The sequence below is a fragment of the Mustela nigripes genome, chromosome 12, assembly GCF_022355385.1.
Source record: "Mustela nigripes isolate SB6536 chromosome 12, MUSNIG.SB6536, whole genome shotgun sequence".
Taxonomy (NCBI): Eukaryota; Metazoa; Chordata; class Mammalia; order Carnivora; family Mustelidae; genus Mustela; species Mustela nigripes.
Genome location: NC_081568.1, coordinates 54,003,437 through 54,017,908, shown reverse-complemented (window position 1 = coordinate 54,017,908; position 14,472 = coordinate 54,003,437).

Here is a 14,472-nt window from a genome sequence, read left to right as displayed (position 1 = left end):
AAACCCTGAAGATAAAATGTGCTGTGCTTGAGAGGTCTATAAGGCCCAAACAAACCCTTAATAAGGACAATCACTAACACTGCTAACTCTAAGATTATAACGTTTGCTGGATGTGTGGTATTTTTTACTGTGTACCTTTCACTCTTCTTATATTTATTATTCTGAGGCTAAAATCACATCACCAGATGCATTGAGCTCTTGTCAAGTTGTATCCATCATTACATTACAATTTGGGGAGTTCTCAGATAATATGTTAAGGTGTCCCCTTTTGTGTGGCATTCACAATGCAAACCTCAAAGTGACCCTCTTCCCTGATTTCAGTTTAACATTAAAATTGTAAGACTGAACCTTCATCTCAAAGATCACATCAGCTCTTGCCATTGAAATGAAGAAACAATTTTTAGTAAAGGCATCATCCATAGAGAAAGTGAGTTCTTTCCAAGTGAGCCAAAAGAGCTAACGAGATGCAAGTTTCAGAATATTTATGGGTCAGTTCAGAATAACTATCCTGGAGAATTTCCAGCTTTTTCTGCTGGTAAACCAGGTAATGAAATAGTTCATGATCAAAGTTATTTAATACTACCATATTACTTAAAATATATTAGACAATTATATTGGAAATATGTGAAAGACATCTCTGTATAGATGAGGCTGATAACGGTTTTAGCCATACAAATCATTTGGCAACCCAAATGATGTACATTAAATAATAAATAATAAAATATTTAAGGGATTCTCATTCTGGGTCTTCCACCTTTGGCTGACCTAGGAATAATGGGTTAAATGAGTGAGAAAATAGATTTGAATCAGTATGAGAATGGAATTTCCTATAGTTATAACTGTCAGAGTTAATAGAATAATTTTCTTATTTAGAGGTAAATTCCCCATCTCTGCAGGAGTTTGATCTAGAACAAAATTCTTAGGAATATGGTGTGTATATAACAGGTGCTATGGTCTGAATGTTATGTTCCCCCATATTCATATGTCGAATTCCTAACCTAACAATTAGTATTAGGTGGTAGAGCTTTGAGAAGTGTTTAGTTCACCAGCGTGGAGCCTTCGTGAATGGATTATTTTTTAATTATTTTTTCTTAAATTTCTTTTTTCTCAGGGGACCTCAGTCTTTTTTTTTTTTTTTAAGATTTTATTTATTTATTTGACAGGCAGAGATCACAAGCAGGCAGAAAGGCAGGCAGAGAGAGAGGGGGAAGCAGGCCCCCTGTTGAGCGGAGAGCTCGATGCGGGGCTCGATCCCAGGACCCTGGGATCATGACCTGAGCTGAAGGCAGAGACTTTAACCCACTGAGCCACTCAGGTGCACCATGGATTAATGTTTTTATAAGTGAGACCCCACAGAGATCCCCAGCCCTTCCACCATGTGAGGATTCAGAGAAAAGGTGCTGACTATGAACCAGGAAGAGGGTCTTTGCCAGAAAATGACCATGTGGTACCTTAATCTTAGACTTCCCAGCTTCCAAAACTGTGAGAAATAAATTTCTGCCGTTTATAAGTCACCTAGTCTGTGATATTTCGTTATAGATGCCTAAAGGACTAAGACACCGAGACATGTGGGGACATATGCTGGTGAGCACAGAGGAAATATTAGAGAATATAATCCAAAGATAAGAAAAAAGCCTTTAAAGATATCGAATATATAGAATGACTCTGGTCCCTCATCGGGTCCATAAGACAGTATGATTTACTGTTAAATTATTCTCATGGAAGTTTAAAGTTCTACAGGAGAGTCGTTGAAACAATCTCACTGTTTGTTCAAATTTCAGCTTACTGAAATACAAAGTATATATGGATTTATGGATTATGCTCTAAAATTTAAACAAACTAACTTCAGTAAACTGATGATGTAATTTAAAAAAGATTACTGCAGATAAGCCATAAATTTAAGATAATGTTAATAATGGAAACCCAAGTATAAGAACAAAGCCAAGCAAACACTTTGTCTACTCTTCATTAAATAGAAACTTTTCCTTAACCACAGCATTATGTTAAAAACAAACGAACAAACAAAAAACAACAACAACAAAAAAACCATCAACACTCATAAGAAACTGGTGAAAACTGTGAAGTTATCTAGTGGTAATTTGAAATACAGATGAAATTTGCTTTACGTATTTGTGTTGCCTTGAGATATGAGTACTAATGTTAAAATAAAGCCATCACAATTAGCAAGATACTTTTAAAGTAGCATTCAGAGTCTCTTTTGAAGTCTTTTCCTTATGAAAGACAAAAAATTTCCCCTTTGAGAAAACAGTAATTATTCCTGACACAGTAAAAATGACTGAGACAATATGTGGCAAATGATTTGGTAACAAATTAAAATGCATTATTTTGTTTGCAAATAGGGCTGTCAGAGGCATTGAAAATATTGCTGAAATTATGAAGAAATACATATTAGAACAAATTAAGTCATTTTTCTTATACAGTTGAATAAATAAAATCATCCAACCTTTCTTAGCTTTTTCTTAGCTTTTTTTTCTTTTGGAAATATGCACTTGCTATCATAGTATTTCATACATAAAAATAAAAGCTAAAGGAGCTTTTAAATAAAAAACGCTTTCAAGAAAAGCATGTCTTCAACAGATTGTTGAAGAAAAAAAACAGCTTTAAGTGGGAATTTCTTTTCTTTTCTTTTCTTTTTTTTTAACTACAAAGACAACCCCTAATGGAGCAGTTTATCAGATTAGAACTGGTGGGAAGGAGAGTCTAGAGTAAGGCTGAAAAGCTATTGCTACATTTAGAAGTTCATTCAGTGAGTTTAATAACAATTTAATTGCTTATTAAACCCAATAAGTTAAAATTAGAATTATATATGTACTACAGACAGTTCAAAAAGGATGACAATAATAATTACAAAAATATGTTTTCAATGACAGAGAGGCTGTTATTTGCATCACATGAGGTTAGTTAACAAGTCATCTCACTATAAAAATAAATGAGTAAATAAGATGACATGTAAAAATTACCCAACTTTCTTTTTTTTTTTTTTTAAAAAAAAGAGCTCTTAAAAGAAATAAATACTTAATATTTCTCATGGTAGCTAGCTGTCAAAACTATGCAACTTAGAAAATAATTTTCAAAAATGAGCACTGAATCTTTCCCTTCAAATAAAATTGTTTGCTTTAACAAGGAGTGAAAAAAAAATCACTATTTGGGGTGAAAAAAAAAAACTTACGCAAAGAGAAAGTATTTAGAAAATGGATGTTTAGAAGTGTTTTGATCAGTTTGTGATTTGGTTTACCAAATAAACTCTCATATGTTCACATTAAAAAGGGAAACAACTTTCTAATCTGTTCTCAAGAAAACGTTTCCTTGTATCTTGAATGCATTTGTTAAAATACACTAAATTTTAAACCTTTCTAATTTGTTTATGAGAAAACTGATCTATATAAGAAAGACAGAACTTCCACAGATTAAAACCTCAATAAAAATTATTGCATAATTACTAGATGTGATTGAAAAGTATGTGCCATGATTTAGTACTATAGTAACCAAAACTAACCATGTACTCCTCTTTATATCTATGTACTTTTGAGAGTTATTGTCTTTCAGTCATAAAAGTCATTAAGATCAAGAATAAAAATAAATTGAATTTAGGGAGTGGAAGTATAGGGTTTCGGTTATGAAATGAATACGTTACAGGGATGAGAGGTATAGTGTAGGGACTACAGTCAATGGTATTGTAATAGTGTTGTATGGTGACAGGTAGTAGCTACACTTGTGGTAAGCATAGTGTAATAGTGTTGTATGGTGACAGGTAGTAGCTACACTTGTGGTAAGCATAGTGTAATAGTGCTGTATGGTGACAGGTAGTAGCTACACTTGTGGTAAGCATAACATAACATATAGAGTTGTTGAATCACTATATAGTACAAGTGACACTAATGTAACATTGATTTACAACTATACTTCAATACATTTTTTAATAAAAAATAAAAAAATAAGTTAAATTAAAATCCCAACATTTAATCACTGTATCATGGAGACTATACCCAAGATTTTGAAAAGATTAAAAAAATTCAATCACCTTATATTCAGTATGAAATATTAGTATTTTTACTGAGATAAAATAGTGTTTTTGCCATTAATAAGAAATTTTTAAATATATTTCAAAGTGTTTTTCAAAAAAATTTTTTCATCTTTTCCTGATTCTTAAACACACATTAGTTTTTGTTTATTATTTAAGTTCCATAGTCAGTATATGAATGTATTAATAAATATGATAATAAATATATTAGAATATTAGTGCAAATTTTCTTATTGTTTTATAAGTTTTTAGGCTTAGACTCAAAAAGCTAAAAAAAAATAGATTCTAGATCAGATAGCTATGCAAAATATGCTAAGACAAAGAAATAAGTCCACTAGTGATGAGCTGATTACCTAGGTGAAGAATGTGTGAGGGGAAGGTAAGAAATCGATCCAAGAGGGTATAGAAAGGATTTCTTTAAGGAAAGAAAGATTGATAAACTGAGATACCTTCTCTGCCTTGCTCCATGTCCTTCTCCAATCAGCTGGAAAGACTTCAAAGAACTGCACTGAGATTGTTAGATACATCACATAGTTTGAGGAACACTGTAGCTCAGGTCAGAAAAACTCTACGAGGTTGAGACTGACTATAGTGATCTGTGATAGCCCATTAAAGAAAGCATCCTACAGTAGGAATGAGTCACATTTCCACCATGGTAGACCAGATTATTTTCCTTCATACCTTTGTTAGGAGCATCAAAAAGAAGACATTACCCAAATGGTCTTCCATATGTAGTTGGAAGACAATTTGAAAGAAGGCCCTGTGGGTAAGTCTAAGTAAATGATCAAAAGAGCATTACTTGTACCAGTAAAATGCACTCAGCCAGCCATAGAAGGAGGAAGCTCCAGAGAACCCACGAAAGATTCCAGGATGTAGAAAGATATTTAACCCAGAAAAGCCTTATAAAAGTTACAATTCCCCCATTTGAGGCTTTGTCTGCCCTGATCTTCCCTTGCTCTGTGTCCACCCGTGGAGGACCAAAAAGCAAGAAAGGAGAGGAAGATGTAAAGAAGAAAGGGATAAAGGAAAGGGAAGCTAACCACACCAGCCCCCTTTCCCATTCTCACTACAAGCTCACCTCAGCATACCGCCGGCTTTCTTGTTTATGCTTGGGCTCAAGGTGGTGTGCAGAAAATTCAGACTGGATGAGATATGAAATAATGGTCTGGACTAGACATTTCCACGGTTAAAACCGTGGAAATTACTGGGAAAGTTAGACAACCAGCCTGATATTTCAGATCAGAGCAGAGTAGGAAAGAAGCAGCTACCTTCTTTTGTACCCTATCAAGTCCAGCTCATTCTTATGCTTGCATTATTTAATTTTAACATTAATTTTTATCTAAAATCCAGTGTTTGGTGACCACTGGTCTAGGGTAAGCATTTTTACACAAAGTCTCATTATCTTCATAAATCCTTTATGTATCCTTCATATATCCTTTAAAATTAACTTTTATCACTTATTCCATCTTCATGCCCAATAATAAACCCCAAACATGACAGGGGTGTTCTCTACCTGTTTCAGATCTAACAACTAGCTAATCCCCTAGGAGACAAGTCTGCCTTTCTCCTTTTTTCTGTTCCTTATATCAAGCCAATCAGTAAGTGTCTGGTTAGATTTGTAACAGTCTGTACTTTCACCTCATTCCTATTACAATTTGCTGTCTCAAACTTTCTTCCTTGGATCTTTACAATCACCCTTAAAAAATTCTCAGTCAGCATGGGATTTTGTATGGAACTACTGGATCACTATATTGAACATATGAAACTAATGTTACACTGTATGTTAACTAGCTGGAATTTGAATAAAACTTCAAAAAGAAAAAAATCTTAATCAATTTTGCTCTTTCCAGGGCCATGCAAATCATCTCTCTAAATCACAAATCAAAAATTTCTTTCTTATTTTTAAAAATAACCCATTATGATGATACCTATTCGTAGAGAGATTGCACCATTTTTCTGGTTCCACATAAAACCAGAACGTTTGTGAGTGAAAAAGGCACATTAATAATTACTCTGGAACAGTAGGCATAAAGCAGGATATCTGAGACAAACTGCCCTATTTGGGTTCTATACCTATTAACTAGATCATAATAATCAACACCCATCATATCACAAATAAATTCCTTCATTTTTTGGTAAAGATTTTATTTATTTATTTATTTGAGAGAGAGGGCATATGCAAAATGCACAAGCAGGGAGAAGGACAGAGGGAGAAGGAGAAGCAAGCTCCCTGCTGAGCAGGAGCTCAATGTGGGGGGGTGGGGGGGTTGCTCAAACCCAGAACCCTGGGAACATGACCTGAACAGAAGGCGGATGGCTTAACTGCCTGAGCTACCCAGGCACCTAAATTCCTCATTGTTTTAACTCTTGCCTACTTCTCCTGTAATGCCTCTCACTACTTCATTAAATTATACTCTCAAACCAGTGCTCAATTTTATTGAGAGATATTGGGGAAAAAATCATGAGAATAAGAAAAACTAAAGCTCAAAAGAAATTCTTATCTTCTTTTCAATGACTTTCACATGGATACTATAGAATTTGATTAGCATACATTTTCAAAAAAGAAATCCTGCATTAAGTTCCCTCAGTGAAACTGTGTGGACACTTTAAAACATGTCCATTAATTTCTTGACATTCTTCCCATTTAAGAGTGAGGCTTGTTATCTTCTCCTCTTAAATATGGATTGGTTTGGATCCACTTCAGTCAAGATGGTACTGTGACAGTCATGCTATGTGACTTCTGAGGCTCTGTGACAAAAGTCCATGAAGCTTCTGTTTTCTTTGCGAGAACATTCACTTTTGTTACAATTAGTAAGTTTGATTACCTCAAGGTAGCTATATTGAGAGAACACTAAGCCATATGTAGAGACCATGTGAAGGACAGCAACAGATCCAGCTGTACCCAGCTTATCAATCTTTTCAGCCCAGGCCTCGGACATGTGAGTCTCCACATAATTTCAGCCTGCCAGCCGTTTGAATCTTTCCAACTTAGGTCTCAGACATCATAGAGCAGAGATAAGCCATTGTCACTGAATCCTATCCAAACTCCTGGCCCACAGAATCCATGAGCATAATTAAATTGATTATTGTTTTATGACACTAAATTTTGGGTTGGTTTGTCACATGGCAACAGACAACTGGGACTGTCTTCAAATGAATTTGATAACTGAATTCTATCCTTTAACAATCCTTTAACAGGATTTTCTTCTCTTACAAGGATATTGTCTGCTTTTCCAGTAAAGCAAAACCAGAAATTCCTTTCCAGTTTACTATTATAGTACAGTGACAGTCAATCAGCTATATATTGGTGAGAGTGCCTATACTGCTAAATCTAAAACTCAAATTCATGAGATTTTTGATTTAAAAAAATTCCAATGTCTTATGGAACTATAAAGTATCAGTTCTAATCACATAGCTCTTAGTGTATTATAGTTTATAATACATTACCATGTTTCCCCTATTTAATCATTTTGTTCTTATTACCTTGAATTATAATATTTATTTCACCAAAGAAGACATTGGGAATCTCAGCAAATAAATAATGGACTCAAGGGATATGGAACCACTGGATATGGAACCAAGGGACATGGAAGCCATTGATAGGATCTGAACTCAGAATAGCTTCTAAATCTCTTTTCTTTCAATCCTGACTTTTATAATTGAGAAATTATCAAAAATAACTGAAATTTTCTAGCTTCCTAAGTAATCTCTTTATTTTTAATTTTCCATCTTCTGGTTCCACAAAATAGCTAGAGAGATCATTCTTAAAGTTAACTTCTTCATATCCTGCCCCTGCTTAAAATCTTCAGTTGTCCTCCTTTTACACTTAGTAGAAAAGGCCCTGTACAATCTTTCCTCCACTTCCCTTTTTTCAAATATATTTTTAAAGGTTTTTAAAATTTATTTCTTTGAGAGAGTGAAAGCCAGGGGGGGTGGGCGGGAAGCACAAGCAGGGGTGGGTGGGGGGAGGCAGATTCCCTGCTGAACAGGGAGCCAGAGGCCCATGTGTTACTGATCCCAGGACCCTGAGACCTTGACCTGAGCTGAAACCAAAAGTCAGCCATTCAACCAACGGAGTCACCCAGGAGCCCCTCTCCTACCTCCCTTCTAATCCCAACATTACTGTTATTCATTTGTAGTTAATCTTATATTTGATCAATTCAAAGAAAGCCTCTTTGCTCACTTAGAAATTTCATTTTTTTAAATTCACCTGTCCATTTATTCCTCCTACATTTCTTGCTTGTTTTCTATTTATGCCAGGCCCTGGGGATACCAAGATAAAATTGTCATATTTCCTGATCTCAAAACTAGAAAAACTAACACAAAGTTACTATCCCCTATAGGTCTTCATTCTTGTAATATAAAAAGAAGAGGTGATTGAAATACTGACAAGGACACCCAACATAGCCTAGATTGTTGGGGAAGGGGCAATCCTGAGAAGGTTTCCTGATAGAGATGATGAAGGCAGTATGCAGCAATATATCATGTCCCAGGGCAAGGAGATGAAAGAGCCTTGTTGTACATGATGGAGAGCTCCATGACTGAGTTAGGGGAAAGACAGATTCAGGGTAGGAATCTGATGATCCATTAGACCAACAGACAGAAGGCCAGAGAAGTAGATAGAAACTAAATCATTAAGGAAGTAGGAGACCCAAGTTCAAATCATAGTAGCATTAAACATGTCATGGTGTTTAATCTATCTGGGAAAACAATGTTGACTCAGTGGTAGCACCAAACACTGTGATAGAAGAGAATTGACAGGACAATTTCAATTGTCCTTTTCTACCTGCAACCACTCTAAAATGTACTGGTTGAAGCACAAATAATTAGTTAATTCTCTTAATTCTATCAGTCAACTGGAGAGTTCATCTGCATATTTCATCTGGTCTTACTCAGTTGGCTAGAGTCAGCTAGGGGTCAGCAAACCTAGAAGACCCAAGAAGCCTCACTCACAGGTCTGACAGTTGATGTCAACTGTCATAGGGCGCCTCAGTGCTACACCTGTCTCTCCTCCTCCATAGACTAGTTAGATCCCTTACATGGAAGTGTCAAGGCCACATCCCAAGGTCTCTTAAAACAAAGTCTTGGTAGTCAAATAAAATCACGTCCACTATAGTAGTCAAAGCTAGTCACAAGGCCAGCCCAATTCAAGAAGTGGGGATCAAGACTCAAATTCTTTATGGAGGGAGTAGGAAAGTCACATCAAAAAGGGGCATATAGAGGTATATATGTATGCATACATGTGTGTATATATATACATATGTCTATAGAATCTACCACATAGGCAATATGTCAACAGTTCCTAGAAAGTGATCACCCTACTTTCTGATCTCAAGATAACACTGGAACCCTCATACTTTGAAAATTTCACTAGCCCATTATAATAGAGCTGTCCTCTCTGATTCGTATATTGGAACATAGTATACAACTGCATGTATTTGCAGAAAAATGCTTGTTGAGACAACTCAAGGGAATCTTCTGAATTGAGGGAAAACATTTACATTGGAACAAATTACATTTTACTGAAAACCTAATTGTTACACTGAGAGCTGTACACTGTTGTAATTGCATACTCCTAATTACACACACTGCATTATTTTAAAAAGAATGGCATTGTTTATTTGTGATATTCTCTGCTTATTTACACTTGCCTATTTGAGCAAGGAGCAAGGAGTTATTTCTACCACGTGGCAGAGATTGCTATCTGTTCACAAACACAAAATTAATTCAGTAGAGAGAAGCAGCTCTCAAACAGGAAGAGAGAAATTTCTCTTGAGGCAAGACATTCTACAATTGTTTCTAAATTTCTGTATAATTAACAAAGCACTTACCATCTGCGATGATTGACCTGTCAGAGCTACTCCTCTGAGATAATTTTTGGTGACATTAAAAAAATTAAATATCCAAAAGCTACATTTGACATAAATGAATTAGGCTATTCTTTTAAATAGAAATAATACTCAAGATAGAATGTTCTATAAGATGCCGCTTAACATGGGTAACCTTAACCATATTAACTCCCCTTGGGCACTTGTCTGAGTCTCTCAGTGCCACGGTAATGGTAACCTTCTTCTCTGTGTCTCATGATTTTGATTTTGTAAATGCTACTTGAACCTCAAAGCCAACAGCCCAGTCAAACCTCTTACTTAAGTATATAGTTAAGTATATAATTCTTTCTGAATTATAATCACATTTCCTGATTGATGTCAGAAAAAAAAGGAAGGGGACTCAGAAATCCTTTAAAAGCTGAAATGGAAAAGTTTCATTCTTTTTCCTACGTTTCTCATTCTTTGCTAACAATTAATATGTATAAGGTAACAATGTGCTCCATCACAAAGGAAGAATTTTACTTTCTCCTGTAACAGAATCAGAGTTGTGTATAATGGGCACTTCGAGTATCCCAATTGTTTCCTTAAATATCATGAACATTAAGAACATAATTGATCATTGATGTGGTTTTCAGGAAAAAAAGAAACACAAAACAGAACATTCCTGCTTAGTTATTACAAATAATAACTCTTCTCACACTTCTTGCCACAACTACTTCATCTAAAGACACATCCTTTAGTATGCTCTGTCCTTTTTATCTTGGGGGTAATACAAACATTTTTTTATGGCTTAATGTGCGAATGCATTCAGTTTTTAAGAAACTAAAAGTTCAAAGTGGCCAGGCCCACTGGTATAGGAATGTTTAAATTTCAGTGACCGGTGGGGAATAGTCACTTACTACATAGTTCACTAAAATTGTTCCTTTACCTTAACACATGAAAGAAAGAAGAGTCTAACATTTCATCCTATTTCAGAGGAGATTCCCCCTACAGACCAGTAATAAAGTATCCCTACAAGTCCAGTCTGTGCACCTAGCAGAGAAACTTCTAAGTGTGTAAGCTTGTGACTGATCTTTTCTATTTGATGTATTTGAAGTTCATTACTGTAGTAACAAGAACTTAAAAACATGAGAGTTAGGCTTACATATGTCTAAAGTGTCTTACCGTGACTTTGTATGTGTATCCCAAGGATTAAAGTAGAGTGTCAATATATCTTACAGTAAATGAAAAGGATCTTTCAGTCAGGTAGCTTCACCATTATATATTACTATCATTAATAGATCTTTCTTACTTTCATTGGCTTAGATTCCGTTTTCTGGAACCAGGAAACTGGAAGTCATTTTTCCCTTAGGGCTTAAAGACATAAAGAATTATCAAAGCCTTTATACATGGCAAAGGTTAAAAAACCTTCAAACAAGATTCATTTGTTTGCTTTTTTTTTTTTTTTTTGAGAATACAGAGTTTTCGAGGATTTATCATGATGTGAAATTTACTTCTGTGTGGTAAACCAACAAAAATTGTTCAAAAACGAAAAATAATAAAATATTCTATTGTATCACACTGGTGAAGCCAAGCAAGCCGTGTTTTCCCAGCCACAGCCTCAACCAGTGGAGACTTCGATGGCATTCTTTAGCAAGGGCACCAAAAAGAGAGCAAGGGCCCTTGTTTAAAGACATGGCATATTTATGTATGAATCAATTTTGCATCATGTCTTTTTATATTAATCAGATTGTACTGAAGGACTACATTTTAAAAACCAGTGCAGGGAAGTTACCTACCTGCTTAGTTTTAGTTAAACAAGAAAATCAGTTCACTTAAATTCTACTTTTGCTTTTCTTCCTCCTTTTTTTAAAGATTGTATTTATTTATTTGAGAGAGGGAGAGTGAGTGAGAGAGAGAGAGAGAGAGAGTACACACACATCAGTGAGGGAGAGGGGCAGAGGGAGAAGTCCAATCCCCACCAAGCAGGGAACGTAATGCCGGCTGGATCCCAGGACCCCAGGATCATGGCCTGAGCTAAAGGCAGACACTTAACTAACTGAACTACCCAGGAGCCCCTTTTCCTTCTCTTCTTAAAAGCCAAGGATCTTAAGTTATTTTCTTCCATGTCCAATTCAATTTTTTAAGAAGTGGGTGGAGCCCTTATTCCAAAATTTCTTAGGAAACCTCAGACTTTCTCATGCCCACCTTCTCCTTCTCTGCCTCTGAGGGAAGGGAGGTCATCGCTCTTCACTTTTAGGAAGTTCCTAGACAATTCAAAATTCTGACTATATTTCTGTGCCTCACTCTTTCTCTGCCATACCCAAATCTTCTTTTATAAAAACAAGTAGGCTATCATATTCATTTGATCAGAAAAATTATACTACTTAATCAGACTAAAGAGGAATTGTGTTACAGCCTGAGCAGGAAGCAATGGCTATTGTGATTTTAAACCGAATACTCTTTCCTTGTACTACTCTTATAGTTAACTCAGGGAAACATTCTGTGTATAATTTGATGAACATATTCATTTAGAAATCTTTGGATACATTAGGAAAAAATATCAGGGAAATAGAGTAAAAGTGTATTTTTTTTACTTAAAATTTGATTACTATGAAAAATTAACTTATACTTACTAGAAACAGACATTTAAAAAAGTATAAAGTTGATTAAAAAAAAACCATCATGTTAGCTTAGTACCTCGAGAAACTAAATATGTCATTTGCTATATATTATTCTGGACTTTTTTCCTACCAATATACCTAGGTCATTTTTTTTTTCAAAACAAGCAAAATTTTGGTTGTAGAGACTAAAGTGGAAAAGAACTGTTGATTTAACTAACAAGTTTATATTGGTGGAACTGGCCCAAGGAAAAGGAGTGTGGAAAATTAAGATCCCAAGTATAATTTAAGAATATCCGAAGAATGTATGTCATCTCTCTGAGCTCCTTGTGACAACTCATTTAGGGATAAGGCAAACCCTGTAACTACTTTTATCCCTGATATACATTTATACACATTGTCCAAAACTGAACAAGAAAGGGGAAAAGCAAGGGATTTAGCTGATCCCCACTCTGAGCCCTCAGCCTGATCCTAGAAGCATCTGTATTCTGTGTCCAGACAACACACATTTACTTTCACGCTGTTGGCTTCTTCCCAGCTCACATTTTTGCAAGTAAAGCAGTATCTCAGAGAGGCGAGAAGTGTCTCAGAATAAAATTAAAGATGGCTGGTCCAGGTTATATGAAAATGGCTTTATAAATCCACATGAAATGCCCCAGAAGAGAATCCAATATGTGATCTGCTTTTGAAAGACATGAGGGAATGAAGAAATGAGGATTATTTTAAGGTATTTTGAAAGAATTCTTTCTTTCAGCATTTCCATGGAAAAGCCAAAGGAGGAAGAGAGAATACATAAAAATATGATTGTCATAACCTATTGGTTCACTGTCTATTAGGATGGAACCTACTGACTTATCTGACAAGGAAACTGCCAATTCTGCTCTTAATGTTATTAATATAAATTGAGTGCTAACTGTAATAAACATGATTAAAAATATATAAAATTAGACATTGTCCCTGCTCATTAATTTTACTTCCTGGTGGCTAGTACTCTGCCCATCTTTCATGTTCACAGCTTGCCAGGTGAATATGGACAGAGTTAAAAATGTTTCATGAAGTTGATCATTATCATTATTTCTAATTAATACTTTGAATGCATATGGGGTGCATGGTGCCATGCCGGGTCTCTTAAGAAGTGTCATAGAAATTAATTAAAGGTCTTAAAAGGACATCAGATATAAAGGGCAAGTAACACCTCAAGAAAGGAAAGACATCATAAATAAATGATTTTAAGAATTTTTGTTCATGTGGGGCTATTTTCATAATTTTACTTAAACTGTGGAGTAACAAAGAGAGAGGGAAATGGTACATGAAGGAAAAGAGAAAAAAAACAGAATGGAAGAGAAAAGGAGTTAGAAATCACAATTCACAAAAGAAAAATAGAGATAAGGAAGTATTAGTTAAGAATGTTTATAGAAATGTTATAGAAATACAAATAAAATTGGCTTAAAGAAAAACAAAAAGAAATTTATGTGCTTACATAAGTATGTGAAATGGCAGCCTTATGTACAGCTTGATTCAGAACTTTAAGCAATGTCATTGGGGTTGAATCTTTCTTCCTTTCTTTCATTTTGTGTCCTCTGTCTTCATTCCATAAGAGTAAAGTTGACAGCTCGACTCCCACCTCCCAAAACCTCAAGTTGGACAACATGAATAAAGCATTATGCTAAGGAAAAGACCTACTCAACAGGTTTCCTTCTTTTTTCTCAGAAGTACAACAGGTGTATTTGCTCTTCTTGGATGAGATGTTATCCCTAAATCAAGTAGTATGACTCCTTATAATGTAATTGTCAGAGTGGTTTGATCTAGAGAACACCAGTCTTGGTGACACAGGTGAAATTTACATTCCCCAAATTATATGGGCCAAGTGCAGGGGGGCTTTGATGAAAATAAGTAGAATAAATAATAACACCACCACCAACAACAAAAACCCAAACTAAGGAAAAGAATGGATGTCCAGTGTAACAAGTGTTATGAGTGAACAAAAGAAAAGAAAAGACAG